Raw genomic sequence first — 12,999 nt, forward strand, 5'->3', positions numbered from 1 at the left:
ATTATTGTGTGGAAATAAAGTCATAAATAGCAATACATATTTGTAATGATGAAAAATAGAGTTATCACTAGTCATATAAGACTGATTGCTAATTGAAGAACAAAATAGGTCTCACATGTCTTATAATAAGTATTAGGTAACTTCATGAAGATGAATTTTCTTGTATTCTAATGGCATGTTGATCATTCCCATACTAATTAATAAATAAAACACTCTTATTCTTCTTATTTTTGAACAAAACCCCAAGTTTTTGTTGGTTTTAATTACAAATTACTTTATCTAGAATGTATTATTGTCTTTAGAAAATAATACCCAAGTCATTTGTTTTCCCAAAGTAGATAAAGTGAATGATAAGAAACATTCGTTTTAAGTTTTTCTGCAATCATCTTCAAAATGTAGGCCTTCTGCTTCCAAAAGGATTTGGGATATTTTATGATAAAACAAACTTATAATGAGACATTAAAACATAAATAATACCTCAGAAACCACATAGAGAGAAGAATAAGGAAATGTACCTACCCTACTTGGGCTTATAAATAGATGGCGATTGAGGACTGATATTCTTGGCAACCAAGGCAGATTGAAATTTAGAATGACTTCCCATTTTATTTTAGAATTAGAGTGGATTTTCAACCCTGCTGACATAGAGGCTGAGCGCTATCCCAAAATAATTCAGGGACATAGTCCAAGTACGAATGTTCTTTAGGTGTCCCAGGTAATTCAAATGCACAAGCAATGCTGAGAACAGCTGACCTGTATAAAACAAAGCAGGAAGGTTTATTGGACTTTAAGAAAATTACTTAAGCCCCACATGGTAGAAGGTAAACTATATGTCTTTTCTTCTATACTTGGCTTAAATGTAACAACAAACTACAGATAATCTCCAGTGGAGTTCAAAGCTGAGTGTCTAATTTTCAGCCTAAGGAGCCCTTATCGGAAGTGGCTAAAATAATCAACTTTATTCTCCTGAGTACTTGTTTTCTTGTGTAGTCCAGGTTCTTCCATCCTTTGCTTTTAAGTAAGCTGACCTGTGCTAGAATATGGTTTCTTTAAGCCAGTGCTACTGTGAATGTATGCAGAAGTCTCAGTGTCGGTTTATCAATTTCTCAGGGTTCAATTAAGTCCAAGCTATTGCTTGGTGAGTAAGAACCAACCTATGGATCATTTAGCAACTGTGTGACTTCAGACAAGTTACCTCCATGGGTATTGGTTTCTACCTTTACCTCATAGTGCTATTGTGAAAATTAAATAAGCTTTAAATGGACACATGGTAAGCAATCAATGAGTGTTAGGGAATAGCACTACACATTTTAAGTACAGAACGTTATCAGCTATATCATTAAGGAGCTTTTGCCTTCTTGCAATATGTTCTGGGAAATGTCTGCTACCAGTTATCGATACTGATTGCCACCTTGAAAGGCTTCTCTTCCCATTGATCAGTTGCAATATGTAAGTTTCTTGCTCAGCATAGTATCTCTACTTTAGGGCTCTCTGTGGAACTAGGTGAAGATAATACATGCTATGTTTAGTTAATTCATAATCTGCCAATTAAGCAGTTGTAAAAAAACTGAAGTTAAATATTAAGAAAAAACAGGCATGCCATGACTATTTTGTTTCCCCCAGAATACAAGAGTTAACTTAATTACATGGTTTGTTATTAATTTTATTTCTTGACACACATAATGTGTATAATGAGATCCAAGGGGCAGAAGCACTGGTGATTCAAAAACTTTAATAGACTATAATGAATTTCACACACTATGGGAGTCAAAGTGTTACAATTTTAGCACTTCTAAAGTGAAAATTAAGATATCAGTGAAGGAAAAAAAAAGATATCAGTGAAGCAATGTGTACAAAATGTCAATGTATATAAAGCTGTGTGAAAAAAAAAACCGATCAGAAACTTGGAAAAGGTCATAAGGTTAAAAAAAAGGAATAAAGTATTTTATTTTATAATGGCTCCCCATGTATCTTCTAAATATGAAATGTAAACAGACTTAGAAAGCCAAATAGTAGTACTAATAATAAAATATGATGGTCTTATGATGTTATTGCTTTGTGGACTTGTTTTTCCCTCATCCTTAAAAATGTGCATTTTCTATAAGCTTAAGAATTTGACCATTTTTCTCAAGGAGGTGGGAATTGAAATAAGTTGGTCTTGGGGCATTTAATATTGAAACAATATATGGCAAATATTGGATACTATTGGTTACATTTTCAAATTATGGCTAAAAATTAACCTCCAGTCAGTGTTTCTGAACACTTGCCCTTCTGTATAAGAATCACTTTTGAGTCCTCATGTTAGGGTCAAGTTGTGAGTATCCTCATTTCCCTAAAGAATCATGAAATGCCAACATGCTTACTTATTATTTATTTGGTGAATTTATTTTCCATTTTTCTTCTGAAAAGTTCAACTTTTAATACAAAGAATTCACCCTCCTAGAAAGTTTCTTCAATACACAAGTATAAAACAAAGAAGAAATAAGAAAGAAAGTAGCAGACAAGAGGCAATATCTACGAATATGGTAACTCCAGTTAGGCACCAATTAGGATTTATTAACTCTCCAGTATAGATGAGGCTATTCTTGAAAATCAAGACATTTATTATCTTTTTTTCTTTTTTTTAATGCTAGCATGGTGGGAAGAATTCATTTCTTCCAAGTTTATGGAATTTTTCTTAGTGACCGTTATCAGCTCCCTAAATCTTTGGCCTATGGACAAAATTTTGAGCTCAATTCACCATTATAATTTATAGAACACTTCATAATATAAAATCTGACTCACTTATAAGATCAAATTGGCTTTTCATTGTATTTTAAATGGAGAGATTATCATTTATATTTACAGAAGTTGAATCCTGGCTCAGAAGAATTGTAAGTAGCCCAAGCTTGTTCAACTTCTAGTTAATATCAGGAAAACAAATTATGGTTTCCTGATTTGAAAGTCCATGGGTTTCCCCAAATACAATATTAGTTATCTGATAAGAGAGGTATGAAATGTAAATTTGAAGTGGTTTTCCCCACATGAATGAGTGGACAGAGACCTAGTCCACTTAATTTGGTTTTGTTTGGTATTGGTATTTTCACTGCATTAAAAGAATAACAAATGTGAAAATCAGGTTACAAAGATTATTTTGACATTTTTATAGTTACCAAACACTTTTAATATAAAATACATAGCAATAGATTTGAGTGTTTTATAAAATAAGTACAGTTATTAGAATTAAATGCTGGTTCTCAATGCCCTACAAGTGGAGTGATCCAGGAATGGAACACCAGTCTAAATTTGAATGATGACTAACCTCTTTCATAAATGTGAAACCTAAGTCCAACTGCTTTACTTCCCATCTTGTCTCAGGCTCCATGACCCACTATATAAGTTTCTTATTGCTGCTATAACAAATTACCAAGAATTAATGGCTTAAAACTATGCTTATTTTTTTACCTTATAATTTTTGATGTCAGAAATCCAAAATGGGTCTTTCTGGGCTAAAATCAACATGAGGTAGTGTTTATGCTGGAGGCTCTAGAGGAAAATGTGCTCCCCTCCTTACCTTTAATAGCTTCTAGGGGCCACCAGCATTCCTTGGAATGTGGCCCCTTCCTCTCCAACACTCGAGAAGGTGAGTACAGATCTCACATTGCCTCACTCTGACCTCATTTTCCACCTTCCCTTTCTCCTTTTAATAATCCTGTGATTACACCTGGCCCAGGCAGATAATCCAAAATAAATTCCCTATTTTTTTTTTTTTTTTTTTTGTGGTATGCGGGCCTCTCACTGTTGTGGCCTCTCCCGTTGCGGAGCACAGGCTCCGGACGCGAAGGCTCAGAGGCCATGGCTCACGGGCCCAGCCGCTCCGCAGCCTGTGGGATCTTCGCAGACCGGGGCACGAACCCGTGTCCCCTGCGTCGGCAGGCGGACGCTCAACCACTGCGCCACCAGGGAAGCCCAAATTCCCTATTTTAAGGTCAGTTTATTATCAAACTTAATTCTATCTGCAATCTTAAATTCCCCCTTGCATGTAAAATCACCTAGTCATATGTTCCAGGGATTACGATGTGGACATCATCAGGGTCCACCTTTCTGCCTTCCAAATCCACTTTCACTGATTTTTCTGGAGTCGTTTGACTTGTATTAAGGAATGAAAATGAGCATATAGTGGGCATTGAATAGGCTATTCCTTAGGGACACTGGTAACTTTTCAACAAAGTACAGATAAAATAAAACAAGTAAACCGGCAGGGATGACAGAGAAAATGGGTTCACCGGGGTAGCAGAAGTTTCACATAGATAGCAGAAGATTCTGTCTTGAATCTAGTTAGGTTTCAGCTCAGTTTAATAATTAAATGCTTAAGTAACACTTCGGAGCCTTGTTCCATTTGTCTGTCTTGACTCCTGTCAGGCACTTAAATCCATTCATACCAGGAAAAGCTACTTAAGGACACAAACCTCCATTCCACAGAATATGAAAACCCAGTGTTTTAAAAATGCATGTAATTTCCCAGACAGATTTTACCAGGTGCAGTTTCGATGAAATGTCTGAGATAGAAAAGAAAAAAAGAGAAAAAAATCTGGAGCATCTGTTTGAGTGGATCCTAAAATGCAAGTTTTATTTTCATTCATTTCAGTATGGGAGGATTGATTCAGGTGTTTATGAGGCAGGCTCCTTGTCTGTGCTTCTAAACTTCTATGTATTTTAAGAGGTAACTTTTTAAAGGTTATTTTTTGTCCTTGTTGTGGTTTATTTGTTCATTTTTAGTGCTTTATAGTTGGAAACCTGGGCAGATCTTTTGGAGTTACACTTGGTTCTTCAGCATTGCTCCCTTGAACTGCTGCAGACTAACTCCAACTGTGTAGTTTAAGACACAGGTTTATCAACCTCATTCAGCTGCTTCTGGAACTGCATGGGTGTGTAGCGTAGTCACGCAAAGCAACTGAGAGGCTTGAGAACTGAGCTTTTGATGAACATCACAATAGCCAAATGAAAAAAGGAGAAAGAAACCTTTGCTTATATTCTGTGAGTGCTTTTGTATGATTAATCTACACTTGTCCAACTGAGCTTAAGGCCTAAATTTGCAGCATGTAGATTTTTCAGCACAGTGGTAGGCACAAAGCAAGTGCTTAATAAGTCTTTGTTGGATTGAATATTATTGCAAAGATCGTCTTTTTCTCATTAGTTGCCTGTCAGTATCTTTTCCTAACTAGGACTCCCTCTGCCTTCCTGTTTCTCTGTGCATGTAAACATAGAAACTTCCAAGGGACTGTGTAGGGTCTCACATGAATTGGCAGGTGACATCTAATCAATGGCTCAGCATGTTTTTACCACTCAATTTCATACCAACCTTGCTAACCTCTGCTATTCGAAGCATACATTTAAGGGACGAATGAGATCTCACAGCCTCTAACCCACCGTAGGAACTCAATTGAACATTTTTTTGGGTTGAGTCAAAGAAGAAATCACAGAAGAGGTGGTTTCAGAGGGTAGGGAAGATTTAGATAAGCATATTCTATGGAGCTGACATTCCAGAGAATTTCTTTACTAATTACAAACACCTCTCTCAAAGATGTTGTCATCTTTGTAGCTTTTCATCAAGGTAATTGACTGAAATGTTTGGTTGGTATACATATTTTTGTTCATGGTTCTCGGTTCATGAGTAAATGCTCTTCAAGTTGCATTCATGTTTTCAAGACCATACAATGTACTAAGGAGTTTCTTAATGGGTGAGCAAAGACTACTTTAAAATCATGGATTTCAGCCATTTATTCACTTATTGAACAAACCTATCTTCTTATAGTTTCAAAGAATTAAGGAACTGGAAAGGATGTTAAATATCATTTGTTATAACTCCTTCCTTTTAAAGTTGAAGATGAAACTGAAAGATGGATCTTTCCACCAGATTTTACTCTTAGTATCAGAGCAAGTACTTGACTCCAAGTCTCTTGATTCTCCAGTTCAGAGTTATTTGCAAAAAAGGACAGTAAATATTAAAACAGACTAACAAATGACAATTGAATCTAAACTATTTTCAAGGCACTGTTGAGGTATAATTGCTACATACTGTTTATGAGGACTTTACACACTGGTTGAAAAGTCCACAATAACTTGAAAAATGTTAATAAAATAGAAAAGCTGTATTTTTACATTTGATTTTTTACATTTCTATATGGTTGAAAACATTTTAAAACAGCATTTTATGAATTAGGAAAATTATATGAAATTCCAGTTATTTCCATAAAAAATGTATTATTGGAACATGACCATTCTTATTCATTTATGTATCTTCAATGACTGTTTTTGCAGGACAATGTCAGAATGAATAATTGTGGCAGAGACCTATGACCTACAAAGCCTAAAATATTTACTTTCTGGCCCTTCACAGAAAAAGTTTGCCAAATCCTCAACTAGGCTTAATGGAAACCAGCAGAAAGAGAAAAACTAGATCAAACAACGTGTCCACAAAATAAAGAACCCACAGTTTGTGTTTTAGAGCATAATATCTTTTTTAGAAGTTTTCAGAAAAAAATGTTTGCCTATATTTACTAAGAGTTTTAGGCTTTCTCTGTTCTGTTTTCTGATATTTTTCATTAGAAAAAAAATAGGAGACAAGCTTGTATTTTTAGATTACAGTATTTCTTGCAGTAGTTTGAATATTAAATTCATTATTTTTTTTTCATTTGCAAAATCAGAATATCAACATGACCCATGTGAAATGAATAGCTCCTATTTTAACTGTCATTATTGTTCTTTTGCAATATTAAATTGTTTGTGATCTAGTGGACTAAGAACTATAAAGTATAACCTGCATTCTTAGTTTCTGCAGGACAAATATACACAATAATGTCAAATATGTAATTGCATGCAAGTCAAAAGAAATACAGTTATTTAACTTCTCCTTCCCCAAATGAGTGTTTTAATTAACCAATCCAAATGTCTCGGCATGTTTCTTTTTAATACCCTTTCATCTGCTATTGGCTTGAAAGAAAGAAAGACAGTTTGAAGTACAGAACAACCTTAACATGTTAGAAAAGGAAGATGCCCCCCAAAAGTTAAAAGACCTCATTAAAGTTTGTTTGTAGATTCTACCAGACATATTCCAGCTAATGCACTATGGAATCCTAGATATGTTTGTTCACTAGCCACTGACATTGGTTGACAATGCTTGCAGATTAATCAAGTACCTGTTCATATGCAAGGAAATATCTCACTGTCTTAGATAGCTCCTCTTTAAAAGTAAAAAGCAAAAGCAGCGCTCCTTATAATTCAGCAATGTTCTGCTCCATGACTGTTTCAGTGCTTTATGACTGACAAAGAGAGTCATTAGAAGTCTGTTTGATGGACATAACGAAGTGAATTGGAAAAAATAAAAAAACCTTTTCAGCCCATTCAGAAATAATTGATGTGACTGAGACAGCTGTATGTGAGTTCCAGATAAGGAGACGATTTATGGAGAAACTACTGAAGCTAAAAAGGAAGGTGCAAATTTAAAGTTTCCCATAAAGTTGTCTGTAAGACACAGAGCAGAGAGATTTAACCTGAAGTTCTTTCCAGAGGCATCATTAGAGTTCTATCCTCTTGCAGATGCAATCCTCATAAAAGTAGTTTCACTAGGTTGATGGACTCCAAGGGGAAACTTTCTACATTCTTAACCTGATGCTGTGTTTTTTCTTTTACTGTAAGCATTGTGTATAACAGGATATTCCTAAAGTTCAACTCTTTTCTTTTCCGTTTTCAAAAATTGGCCACTGCCCTATCAGAGAAAACAATCCATTATTATTATACAGGTTGCAACTTAGAAGATTTTGATAATGCAGATGGAAGGCCAATATTTTTAAGTGTGTCTGATTATGGGACTTAATATTTGCTTTTATGGTATGATGGTTACCTTTTAATCAATCTAACAATTAAGAATGGATAAAAATAAAATTTTCATTATTATCATATATTTGCAAATATGCATCTGGTCTTTATTGCTTTTCTTAGAGACTATAAATGAACTTTGTTACAAAGATTTTTTTAAAATAGGTAGCACTTGGAAATGTTAAACACATTTGACAATGATTGCATTCTGAAAACAGAATAACATATTACTGTTAATTTCAGGATGAATTTTCTTAAAGGTGTAGATTATAAATTGTATATGCTATTATATCAGTACTGTCAAAAAAGCAGGGCAGTTATATGGTTCTCTAAAAAAAATTAAAAATGAATCTGCAATATAAAATATGAGGCAGTATTAGAATTTGACATCAACTTTCTAGATATTAAAAAAAAGACTTTTTAGAAAATTGTTCCAGTCCTCTAATGAATTTGAAATGTATGGACTTAACTTTCTTTGAACTCTCTGAATAAGACCAGGATAAGATCTGGCTTGTACTCCATATTCGAAGTGGGGATTCTGATAACTTTGTATGTGACCTCTAAACCAGCTAACCTGCCTAGATTTAGGTTTACTGTTTGGTAGTCCACATTATCAATTGCTGAGATGAAATCTGATAGAAAAGAAGAATGAATCAAATGCTCATCACCTTTTCCCTTCATGAATGCCTTACCCCTTGCAATACTATCATTAGAATAAAAGCATTGTTTCTGTCATCCAGACATATTCTAAATCCCCTCCTCATCTATGCAGACTGTCTTTCTCTTGATCCCAAGTTTACCAATACACCATTTTAACTTATGTTCATGTTTTCCAAATTTTAAAAAATCCAAAATATTAATAAGCAAATGCATTTATTGAATATGTTACATTGTATAACCGCGCAGCACCCAACTTAATCCTTATTTGCTATGCTTGCCTTTTCAAGGCTCTGAGGTTGATTTTATGTGGAAATGATCATGGCGATCACATGTCCCTCACCTTGGGCTCATCAGAATTCTCAATGAGGAGAGGAGGATAGGAAGACACAGCCATACTTATGGACTCCCACAGCATGAGGGAAAGAATAGAAGGGAGAAGACCTCTCCATTCACATCTATATCCACTTCCCATGTGACCTCTAGATTTCTAGAACAGAAAGTGAATAAAATTATATAAAGAATGGATAAAGATTATATAAAGAATGGACTGGTTCCCAGTCTAGAGTAGTTTAAAGCAAAGTCAATTCTAATGCATTTTCATCAGCTGGGGCCTGGCATGAGGATGGAGGTACATCCCACACCCCAGGGATTGGATATTATCCAGAGTTACCTTTGAATATATGTGTGTCTTCAAGTGAAAGTCTCTAGTGTGTCATAATGGAAACAAAAGATAATTGATGAATGTCATTCTTAAATAATTGAATATAAAAATATGCATGCTCAATAAAAATGATTAGATTCAAATAGTTTTTGAAAAATGTGGGTGTTACTGTGTGTACCTATTTGTTTTACAAATAACTTGCATGTAGAACAATAAAAACGTAGTGCATGAATTGGAAAATTAGGCCTGAAATTTCATATGAATTTTTAAAATTATATTTAGAAACTTTGTAAATTGCTGGGCCAGCTCTATATTTTCTTAAAAAAACAAAAAACAAAAAACCTAAAACATAATGGGAGATAGCTCTAGTTATATAGCTGTGGCCTGAGGTATAATACCTTTTATAGTATATGTCTTTGAGCAAGCTTAAGGTTCTTCTGTATAAACTATCTCATTAATTCTCAGAGAATTTAAGTTAGTAAGGGGCAGGTATTATTTTCTGCATTTTACAGACCCTGAGCCTAAGGCACAAGAGCCAAGGGTCAGCTAAGTTGTCTGAGGTCAATGGGGAATCTATAATGTTGCTTGGAATAAATTTTTTTTTCTATTATTTCTAATATACAATATTTTTTCTCATTAAACACATACACACACACACGCATACACACACACAAATCATACATGCAGTTCCTCAATGAGTTTTAATGTTTACCTTGCCTTTGTGATTTTATTCTTAATTTCATTTTTCCATTAATTCTAGTTAGTTTACTTCCAGTCTCTGATTTCTTTCATTCCCCGACAACCTTATGTTATTAGGCATATTTTTGCTTGCCCTTTTTGTTGCATCTTCAAGTATTTACCCTAAAGCAAAACTTTTTCAATAACAATGAAAAAAGACAAAAAAAAAGATTTTACACAAATCTTTTTTTTCTTTTAACTGCTACCCCACATCTCTCATACCATATTTTAAAAATTAGTAGTCTGTCCCCACTTTCTCCATTTCTCCATATATTTACAAGTGGGTCTTTTACTTCCTGTGGCTTAATCTCCTAGAATTGTTCCCCAGAGTTCAGAGATTTTTTAGCAAAAATGCCCTTCTAATGGATGAATCCAATGGACCTTTGGTAATCAGCATTCTTCTCAACATCTCTGATGGCTTTGATCACGTAAGATTTTATTCTCTTTCCTGAAATTAACAGCTTCCTTGGCTTCTGAGTTTCAAAAATGATCTGGTTTTCTTACTCACCCTGTTTTTTATCCTTTGCTGCTGGTCCCAGATATGAAATCTATTATCAGCCTTCAAATATGTATTATCTATCAAAATTATTTTAGAGATCTTGACCCAGAAACCTCTCCTTTGCAATGCCTGCCCTAAATTCCTAAGCAGGTTTCATGGCATTTTGGGGGTACCTTTATTTTATTGGAAACTTAATCATATTATATTTTGTCTGTTTTAATATAAGATTTTGAGTTTCTTAAATGTGTAGAATTATTGTTGGAACATCCTTGAAACCCTGGGACATAACGGGACAAAACAAGTGTAGGTATAACGACTAGATCCAGTCAGCCACACAGCTTTGCTTTATAGTGGCCTTGCTGGCCATTCTTTTTGCTGTTCCCTCATTCTTTCTTAGCATAATCCTCTGCCCTCAACATTTCTTCTTCCTTCTCTTTTGCAGGGAATTGTCAGATCATGTCTTTAATCTCACCCCTTTAATTAGATCATTTATTTGCCTAATAAAATCTTTGATTTCCACTCCCTCTTGTTTATAATTCTCACACATGTCCCATGCACAATTTTTGGAACAATTTTCTTGGACACTTCTTTCTTGCATTACTTACTCAATTTTCAAGCACATCTTCATAGTTTCAAAGATCTGGGAAGCTGACACTCGTCCTCAAGCTCTTCTGCTTTTTCCTGTTTTGTATAGACCAGCTTGCCTTTGCAAGACATGAAGTCGTTTATCATCCTAGACAGAAAAATAGAAAGCTCAGACACCTCAGGTCACTAAATATCTTCATATTATACTTTTGCATCCCAAGATGAAATCATGGTTCTGTTGACTCTCCAGGGAAATTTTATGAACACTTAGGGGACCAGCTGGTTTCCTGAAGCAGTTTAGTCTTTTTGACCAAATAGTCTTTCGACTGTAGGGTTTCTCCTTCCTCTCTGTGCCTCTTCATCACCTGGAGAGATTTTAGAAATGATTGATATCCAGTTCCACCCTGAATGCTGATTCACTGGGTTTAAGCTGAGGCCAGATATTTGCATTGTGTTTTCTCAGAAGTACTCTGGATGATTCTGAGGCACATCTAGGTTTAGGAATCATCACTTAAACCACTCTGCTTCAGAGTATCAGTCATTAACAAAGTGATAGTTACATATACAATGCAAACTCATTCTCTCTGTCACACAGTCAACACATTGCTTACATTTCTGGTTTAGTCAATATATCTGGACTATGTAAATAATATGAATTTCTGTGTCATAACTTCTGCCATAAAACCTATCTTCTCAATAGACCCAACCCAATGATGAAGGATAGTGTGTAAATACTTGTCTGTCTCCCGAAATATCTGCCTATCTATTTACCTATCTATCTAAATCTACATGTGTGATTTATTACTAGAATTAAACTTAATTCTTGCATTAATGGGTTCTCTTTCAGAATTCAGAATTCTGTACCAATTTGGTTCACATTACCAACTTAAATAGTTTGTCACAAGATTTTATTTATTTAAATTTATCAAAATAAAGTTTAAGAGGTAGTAATGTAATGTTTATATTGTATGTAGAGCTCTAATGGGATATTTTTACGTGTAGATAAAAATGATAGATGGAGTATTTTATGACCCATTGTGTGATATTCTTTATTTTAGATTTTTATTATGAATCATTTTCCACTCATTTAGATATTATTTTAAATGAAAAAGCTTTTTATAAAAAGGAGTTATTAATGGATCTAAGCATTTGCTAGTATATATATTGATCTTAGTATTTTAAAATTACAACATTTGCTTTCCATCGTTAAATGTAATATGTAACCTACAATAATTCATGGGGATCAATATATTCACAGTTAAAATAGGGTACGGAATCAAGAAAATAAAATGCACAGATTCAGGGCTTCCCTGGTGGTGCAGTGGTTAAGAATCCGCCTGCCAATGCAGGGGACACGGGTTCGAGCCTTGGTCCAGGAAGATCCCACATGCCGCAGAGCAACTAAGCACTTGCGCCACAACTACTGAGCCTGTGCTCTAGACCCCGTGAGCCACAACTACTGAGCCTGCATGCTGCAACTACTGAAGCCTGCACGCCTAGAGCCCCTGCTCCACAACAAAGAGAAGGCACCGCAATGAGAAGCCCACACACTGCAACCAAGAGTAGCCCCCGCTCGCCACAAATAGAGAAAGCCTGCGTGCAGCAACGATAACCCAATGCAGCCAAAAATAAATAAATAAAATAAGTTTAAAAAATGCACAGACTCACAGTAGTTATTACATAATACATAATAGAAAAATAATTATTTTATTTTTGACATTTTTCATTGCAAACATAGACTATCACCTGTCTCTGCTATTCTATAATTACTTTTGGTAGAAGTAGCATTTAAGCACAGATTCTGAGATTTCCACCTTTGTTCAAACATCACCCTCTTTTCTATTTTTATATCAAGATGGAACATTATCTCTCATAATTTCTTATTTCTCTCTGTCAATTTATTAGCATAATTTATGTATTTCTGTATTCATTTTGAACTTTCTCCTTGCATTAGTGGACTGATTCTAAAAGATTTGAGAATCATTAAAATAGAATTAAA

The 12,999-nt window shown here is 34.7% G+C and overlaps 1 protein-coding gene across 2 annotated transcripts in view; it reads left to right on the forward strand.

Moving 5' to 3' along the window:
• PCDH7 (protocadherin 7) overlaps positions 1-12,999 on the forward strand; it is a 409,502-nt gene that overhangs the window by 174,888 nt on the left and 221,615 nt on the right. The gene's annotated exons all lie outside the window — the stretch shown is intronic.

This window comes from Tursiops truncatus, chromosome 5 (assembly GCF_011762595.2).
Source record: "Tursiops truncatus isolate mTurTru1 chromosome 5, mTurTru1.mat.Y, whole genome shotgun sequence".
Classification (NCBI taxonomy): Eukaryota; Metazoa; Chordata; class Mammalia; order Artiodactyla; family Delphinidae; genus Tursiops; species Tursiops truncatus.